Source organism: Syngnathus scovelli, chromosome 7, assembly GCF_024217435.2.
Source record: "Syngnathus scovelli strain Florida chromosome 7, RoL_Ssco_1.2, whole genome shotgun sequence".
Taxonomy (NCBI): Eukaryota; Metazoa; Chordata; class Actinopteri; order Syngnathiformes; family Syngnathidae; genus Syngnathus; species Syngnathus scovelli.
In genome coordinates this window covers 19,415,082-19,424,588 of record NC_090853.1, presented here as the reverse complement: position 1 = coordinate 19,424,588, position 9,507 = coordinate 19,415,082, and positions in this window count along the sequence as shown.

Below are 9,507 nucleotides of genomic sequence, written 5' to 3'. Positions count from 1 at the left end.
CGCAACACATGGATTCATTTATCTCATTGTAAAAAGGTGATCTCCGCAGACCCAACCTAAGTACGGAAGGTGAGCAAAGTCTGGTAATAGTGCCTGATCCTGGTGCCAAGATCCAGGGTTGACACGAAAGCTAGCAGAAGCCAATTTCCAAGACACCAACCCGAAGCTCAGGGTGTTGACTCTGAGGAGATCCAAAAACATGAGCATTAGAGAGTCATTTGGTGAGTGCTTTAATCGGGCTGTAGCCTGCGCAAAGTCTACCATGCGCTTTTGGTTGCTTTTGCTGATTTGTGTTACCATTATATTTTTTTCGGGGGTTATTTTATTCGTATGGATAGAGTACCATGAGCCTCGAACATTCTTCTCTCAGGCAACTACCAACACTGGTTCTAATCAATATGGCTCATGGGGAAAAATTGCTAGACATAAGCGCAACACAAAATCCCCTTTCGATCATGTTGTTTGTACACCAGAAACCGTCCGCGTTCCAACTTGCGTACCATGGCTTTTGTCTTGGACTTACAATAACTCATTAATGTTTACTGTGGCTCCTAATACATCTTCTTCTATTATTTTACCAATGAAAAGTTTGAAAGGTTTTCGAAATGGTCACCCCACTACTGGGGATAAATGGCTCGGATATTGGTGGTATTTAACTGGTCACCCAGTTAGCACCGACTGGGGCACCCTTGTCACCACACAAACGCAAGATTTTTGGCCCTCTGGTTCCAGTGAAGAGGCTGTGTTCTTTGCTAAACGAGTAACTTTGAAAAATCAGGGCACAAGCCTCCTTTTGACTCTTACACTCCCTGATGGTCAAATTCGTCCTCCAAATGCCACTTTGTTTAACACTTCTTGTTGGGGTTTTCAACTGTGGGCTTGGTCCTCTGGAATTGATCCCCACTTTCCTATTGCTATTTGCATTAACAAAACAATGTCGATCGTAGACCGTCCCGTTACAAATAATTACACCTTGTCAGCAGGAGCAAAAATCACAAGTATGCCCCTCACTGATATAGACAGCTATTTTGTAGCCTCCACAGGAATAAGCGGTCAAACCAACAACTGGCTTCTTATGGCTGAGCAAGCCGCAAAAATGGCTAACACCAGTTGCATTGCATGTATGGGTCCAAGACCTCTTTTGAAAATCATACCTGCAAATATAGTTCCTAAGTGTGCTGTTGTTTTAATGTTAAACTCATCCATTTCACCCACTCATGATTGTTTTAAATGGGATAAGGTTTACCCTGTTGCCTCTATGACAAAATATAAACCCCTTTTTTCGTCCGATGTAGCTAAGGGTAATTTTACATGCATTAGATTACCTGGTACTGGTGAGAAGCTCGGCGCCCTACCTACTCCATGGTGTGAGTCCATGACCAATGTCACTGCCCCTTTTTTGCCCATTGCTCGTAGTGATATTTGGTTTTGGTGTAATAGTAACAAACTTTATGATAGGTTACCTTTAAACAGCTCTGGAATTTGCGCTTTGGTAACCCTATTGTTTCCTGTTCATTTGATACCAATGTCCTCTTATGATCTAACATCTGTTGCTAAGTCCGTAGTGCCCAAATACTGGCCGAGAACGAAGCGAAACGCCGAATGGCAGGGCGCAGCTAATCCAACTTACATAGATGCCATTGGTGTTCCTAGAGGAGTACCGGCTGAGTATAAGCTGGTGAATCAGATAGCAGCTGGTTTTGAATCCGCCCTGTGTTGGTGGTGTACTCTTAACAAAAATGTTGACAGGATTAACTACATCCACTACAACGTGCAGAGGCTTGGAAATTGGACCGAGGCGGGTTTCAAGGCGGTCCACTCCCAACTGGCCGCTACTTCCCTCATGGCTTTCCAGAATCGAATGGCCCTTGACATGCTACTCTCAAAAGAGGGCGGTGTCTGCGCCATGTTTGGTGAGCAATGTTGCACATTTATTCCAAATAATACTGCAGCCGACGGAAGCCTGTCCCGGGCCCTTGAGGGTCTGAGGACCTTGAATGGGAGGATGAAGGAACACAGTGGGGTGAACACGGAGGTTTGGACCGACTGGTTGAACGTGTTCGGAAAGTACCGCACCCTGGTTTCCTCGGTCCTGGTCTCCATTGCCGTTTTCTCTGCCATTTTAACCCTGTGTGGATGTTGCTGCATTCCTTGTCTCCGATCCTTAATTATTAAGCTAATTACAACTGCTATCTCTCCACCAGCTGAGACTTTTCCGTTACTCCAAAGGGATGACCTTTCGATCGACGGGAGTTCTTTCTCTAGTGACGACTCTGTCAGCGAATCCATTGTGGTAAACCTGTCCGATTTGTTTCGTGACTCTGGCTTTGACGATTAAGACTCAATTTCCTCCCAAGTGTAAGTTAGTTCTTGCGAAATGTGATCCCTTGGCTGAAAATCTTTTGAAGTGGCCATATGGGTGATAAGTTAGTCCCCGAGAACTTATGATAAACAGGGGGGAATTGTTAGAAAAATTGTATATATATGTTATCATGCGTTCTCTAATGAGTACTTATTCACAATATTACTGTTCAGTATGCTTGCTGCTTTGCCTTGCTTATTCTTATCTTGTACAACAGAACAGAAGGATTACGGCTGGGTCAGGGGCGAGATGACGGTTGTGTCAAACAAGATGCTGCTGACAGCTCAGCGTCCACCAGAACAGATCGTGAAAACAACACGTCAAACAATGCGTCACGAACCTTCTGATCTTCCTTAAAGAACGTCACTTTCTCTTTTTATCTCTCAGAATATCGCTTAAACTGTTTTGCTGATATAGCCATATCTGCACGCAACACTTTGTGCGTTACTTTTTGTTTCTTACGAGACGAAGCCACAATCTCTTTCCCCCCCCTTAAGGGCTAATCGTCTCACACTGTGGGTAGGGCATTCCAAATAAAAAGAGCGAGGAGTGTAAAACAGATTTTTAGTGTAGTCGGATTGCTGTAAGTCTGATTGCACTCCTCGCGAGAAAAGACTCAATATTCTGCCTCACTTGTTTTTTGTCTGCTGACCCTTTTCTCTTATTCAGATATTCAGTTAGCACTTTGAACCTAACACCACTCCTTCTCAAACAAGTAAACTCTGCCCATTTTGCGCAGTAGATGTTCTGTTAATATCTAGTATTTATACAAAGTCATAATTTAAATTGCTTTCAACCTTCATTCATCGGTTCAACCAACATTACTCGCTCTTATTACCAACTTGTATTGATTTAACTAAGCGTTTAATACTTCCTATCAGGTCTCAAATCGAGATTTGGCAAAATACAATTTCAGCAAATCCAATTTTGCCAGGGAACAAAAATAGATTAAATAAACTAAATAAGTCCTCTTCCCATTAAATAAATCAGAAAAGTCTGTCTTGTAACCAGTCCTCTTCAAACAAGTAAAGTCTGCCCATTTTGTGCCGTAGATTTTGTGTCTATGCCTAGTATTTAAACAAAATCATAATTTAAACGACTTCTTTCCTTCATTCACTTTGGAAATTTGGAATTGCAGCAAATCGAATTTTGCCAGGGAACAAAAATAGATCAATTAAACTAAATAAGTCTTCTTCCCATTAAATAAATTAAAAAAGTCTGTCTTGTAACCAGTCCTTTTCAAACAAGTAATGTCTGCCCATTTTGTGCCGTCGATTTTGTGTTTATGCCTAGTATTTATACAAAATCATAATTTAAAGGACTTCATTCCTTCATTCACTTTGGAAATTTGGAATTGCAGCACATCAAATTTTGCCTGGGAAGAAAAGTAGATTAAATAAATTTAATAAGTCTTACTACTTCCCATTAAATAAATTAAATACGTCTTACTTGTTTCCACTCCTTTTCAAAACAGTAGTTTAAAACGAGGGCCCTTCACTCAATCTTTAACCTCAACCCCGCACGTTGTGTTGTATCTGTGAATGTTGGTTGTGGCCAAATGATAGTTTTCTTTCATTCGTTTAGGTTCCAAGAAAACTTGATGTAACTCTACTTTTAACTGCCGTTTCAGATAAGCGGGTATTACGTTGCAGTCATGTGCCGCGGATATGACGTAATTGCCGGAACCTCCGCCAAAATTCAAATCTGTTGGCGCGATGGCCGTGAGCCACTGAGCAGCGACGATTATCAACAGAAATATCTTTATTTTCTGCTTGCAACTGGACCGTCTAGAGCGTACACGGTAAGTAACACTCATTGTGTTTAAGGAGATTTACGTTTGTAATAGCAGAAGTGTAGCCGCGTTGCGTTGTACGTGTGAAAATTGGTCGAGGCGAAATGTTAATGTTTAATTTCATTCCTTTAGGTTCCACGGTGTTTGTTGGCTGCAAGTTTTCCACTGCAAGAAGAGGCTCGTATCATTGACCAGGAGCGAGCTACAATGGTGAGTAGCCATAACATTTATGTTAAACACTTCCTATTTCATGTCTAACAGTACTTGATTTAACAAATAACCATAAATAAATACAGTGTGGGCACTGAAGTTAACATATGTGATTATACTGCCTAATCTGTCACCGAGTAGATTGTTGCAAAGTAATATAAGATCCAAAGTTGTAATTCAGAATAGTTTTCAAAAGAAGGCCATTAGAATTATATACAAGTCTGATTACCCTGAACATAACAACAAGCTATTAATTAAATCACAAATTCTTCAATTCAAAGATTTGGTAGATTATCAGACAAATAATGTCTAACAGTAATTGATTTAACACATCACAATAAGTAGATTGAGTGTGGGCACTCTCAAGTTAACATATATGATTATACTGCCTAATCTGTTACAGAGTATGTTGTTGCCAAGTAATGTAGAATAGATCCAAAGTAGTAATCGAGAATAGTTTTGAAGAGGCCATTAGAATAATAAACAAATCTGATTACCTTGAACATAATAACAAGCTAAGTGTTTAATATGTCCTATGAAGTCGAAATTGGGCACCGTCATGTGGTGAAATTTGGAATTGCATCACATCCAATTTTGCCTGGGAACAAACAGATTAAATAAATCTTAGTTTTGAATAAGCCACTCCTTCTCAAACAAGTAAACTCTGCCCATTTCGCGCAGTAGATGTTCTGTTAATATCTAGTATTTATACAAAGTCATAATTTAAATTGCTTTCAACCTTCATTCATCGGTTCAACCAACATTACTCGCTCTTACTACCAACTTGTATTGATTTAACTAAGCGTTTAATACTTCCTATCAGGTCTCAAGGCAAGATTTGGCAAAATACAGTTTCAGCAAATCCAATTTTGCCAGGGAACAAAAATAGATTAAATAAACTAAATAAGTCTTCTTCCCAATAAATAAATCAGAAAAGTCTGCCTTGTAACCAGTCCTCTTCAAACAAGTAAAGTCTGCCCATTTTGTGCCGTAGATTTTGTGTCCATGCCTAGTATTTAAACAAAATCATAATTTAAACGACTTCTTGCCTTCATTCACTTTGGAAATTTGGAATTGCAGCAAATCGAATTTTGCCAGGGAACAAAAATAGATCAATTAAACTAAGTCTTCTTCCCATTAAATAAATTAAAAAAGTCTGTCTTGTAACCAGTCCTTTACAAACAAGTAAAGTCTGCCCATTTTGTGCCGTCGATTTTGTGTTAATGCCTAGTATTTATACAAAATCATAATTTAAAGGACTTCATTCCTTCATTCACTTTGGAAATTTGGAATTGCAGCACATCAAATTTTGCCTGGGAAGAAAAGTAGATTAAATAAATTTAATAAGTCTTACTACTTCCCATTAAATAAATTAAATACGTCTTACTTGTTCCCACTCCTTTTCAAAACAGTAGTTTAAAACGAGGGCCCTTCACTCAACCTTTAACCCTATTTATTCACCTTCTAGGCTAAGTGTTAAAGGCTAAGTGTTAAAGGCTAAGTGTTAAAGGCTAAGTGTTAAAGGCTAAGTGTTAGAGGCTAAGTGCCAGAGGCTAGGCGCCAGAGGCGAGTTTTTGTGGGCTGAAGTTTTAGTGGGGTTAGTGTGAATACAATCCAAAAGAATACAACAGATTACAATACAAAAGAATATAATACATAGATTAAATTCAATAGCTCTTACTACTTCCCATTAAATAAATTAAATACGTCTTACTTGTTCCCAATCCTTTTCAAAAAAGTAGTTTAAAACGAGGGCCCTTCACTCAACCTTTAACCTCAACCCCGCACGTCACATTGTGTTGTATCTGTGAATGTTGGTTGTGGCCAAATGATAGTTTTCTTTCATTCGTTTAGGTTCCACGGTGTTTGTTGGCTATGTTTTCCACTGTCAGAAGGATGAAAATACAAAGTACAACGCTTGGACGTGGGCGAAGACGTCACCGGTGAGTCCTTCCTTCCTCTTTATTTACCTTCTAGATGCTAGAGGCTAAGTGTTAGAGGCTAAGTGTTAGAGGCTAAGTGTTAAAGGCAACACAATACGAACAACACAACACAATACGAACAACTCAACACAATATGAACAACACAATATGAACAACACAACACAATACGAACAACACAACACAATACGAACAACACAACACAATACGAACAACACAACACATTACGAACAACACAACACAATACGAACAACACAACGATACTGCACTGAACAACACGATACCGCACTGAGAAACACGATACCGCACTGAACAACACGATACCGCACTGAACAACACCATGCCGCACTGAACACCATGCCACACTGAACAACACCATCCCGCACTGAACAACACCATGCCGCACTAAACAACACCATGCCGCACTGAACAACACCATGCCTCACTGAACGACACCATGCCGCACTGAAAGACACCATGCCGCACTGAACGACACCATGCCGCACTGAAAGACACCATCCCGCACTGAACACCATGCCGCACTGAACAACACCATCCTGCACTAAACAACACCATCCCGCACTGAACAACACCATGCCGCACTGAACAACATTATGCCGCACTGAACAACATTATGCCTCACTGAACATTATGCCGCACTGAACAACACCATGCCGCACTGAACAACACCATGCCGCACTGAACAACACCATGCCGCACTGAACAACACCATGCCGCACTGAACAACACCATGCCGCACTGAACAACACCATGCCGCACTGAACAACATTATGCCGCACTGAACAACACCATGCCGCACTGAACAACACCATCCTGCACTGAACAACACCATTCCGCATTGAACACCATGCCGCACTGAACAACACCATCCCGCACTGAACAGCACCATCCCGCACTGAACAACATTATGCCGCACTGAACAACATTATGCCGCACTGAACAACACCATGCCGCACTGAACAACACCATGCCGCACTGAACAACACCATGCCGCACTGAACAACATTATAACGCACTGAACAACACCATCCCGCACTGAACAACACCATGCCGCACTAAACAACATTATGCCGCACTGAACAACATTATGCCGAAATGAACAACACCATGCCGCACTGAACAACACCATGCCGCACTGAACAACACCATGCCGCACTGAACAACACCATGCCGCACTGAACAACACGATCCCGCATTGAACACCATCCCGCACTGAACAACACCATGCCGCACTGAACAACACCATGCCGCACTGAACAACACCATGCCGCACTGAACAACACCATGCCGCACTGAACAACACCATTCCGCACTGAACAACACCATGCCGCACTGAACAACATTATGCTGCACTGAACAACACCATGCCGCACTGAACAACAACATGCCGCACTGAAAAACATTATGCCGCACTGAACAACACCATGCCGCACTGAACAACACCATCCCGAACTGAACAACACCATGCCGCATTGAACAACACCATGCCGCACTGAACAACACCATCCTGCACTGAACAACACCATCCCGCACTGAACAACACCATGCCGCACTGAACAACATTATGGCGCACTGAACAACACCATGCCGCAATGAACAACACCATCCCGCACTGAACAACATTATGCCGCACTGAACAACATTATGCCGCACTGAACAACATTATGCCGCACTGAACAACATTATGCCGCACTGAACAACATTATGCCGCACTGAACAACATTATGCCGCACTGAACAACACCATGCCGCACTGAACAACACCATGCCGCACTGAACAACACCATGCCGCACTGAACAACACCATGCCGCACTGAACAACACCATCCCGCACTGAACAACACCATGCCGCACTGAGCAACACCATGGCGCACTGAACAACACCATCCCGCACTGAACAACACCATGCCGCACTGAACAACACCATTCCGCACTGAACAACACCATGCCGCACTGAACAACATTACGCTGCACTGAACAACACCATGCCGCACTGAACAACACCATGCCGCACTGAACAACACCATGCCGCATTGAACAACACCATGCCGCATTGAACAACACCATGCCGCACTGAACAACACCATCCTGCACTGAACAACACCATGCCGCATTGAACAACACCATGCCGCACTGAACAACACCATCCTGCACTGAACAACACCATCCCGCACTGAACAACACCATCCCGCATTGAACAACACCATCCCGCACTGAACAACACCATGCCGCACTGAACAACACCATGCCGCACTGAACAACACCATTCCGCACTGAACAACACCATGCCGCACTGAACAACACCATCCTGCACTGAACAACACCATCCCGCACTGAACAACACCATGCCGCATTGAACAACACCATCCTGCACTGAACAACACCATCCTGCACTGAACAACACCATGCCGCACTGAACAACACCATGCCGCACTGAACAACATTATGCCGCACTGAACAACATTATGTCGCACTGAACAACACCATGCCGCACTGAACAACACCATGCTGCACTGAACAACATTATGCCGCACTGAAAAACACCATGCCGCACTGAACAACACCATCCCGCACTGAACAACACCATGCCGCATTGAACAACACCATGCCGCACTGAACAACACCATGCTGCACTGAACAACACCATGCTGCACTGAACAACACGATCCTGCATTGAACAACACCATGCCGCACTGAACAACACCATCCTGCACTGAACAACACCATCCTGCACTGAACAACACCACCCCGTACTGAACAACACGATCCCGCATTGAACAACACCATCCCACACTGAACAACACCATGCCGCACTGAACAACACCATTCCGCACTGAACAACACCATGCCGCACTGAACAACACCATGCCGCACTGAACAACACCATGCCGCACTGAACAACACCATGCCGCATTGAACAACACCATGCCGCACTGAACAACACCATCCTGCACTGAACAACACCATCCCGCACTGAACAACACCATGCCGCATTGAACAACACCATGCCGCACTGAACAACACCATCCTGCACTGAACAACACCATCCCGCACTGAACAACACCATGCCGCACTGAACAACATTATGGCTTACTGAACAACATTATGCCGCACTGAACAACACCATGCCGCACTGAACAACACCATGCCGCACTGAACAACACCATGCCGCACTGAACAACA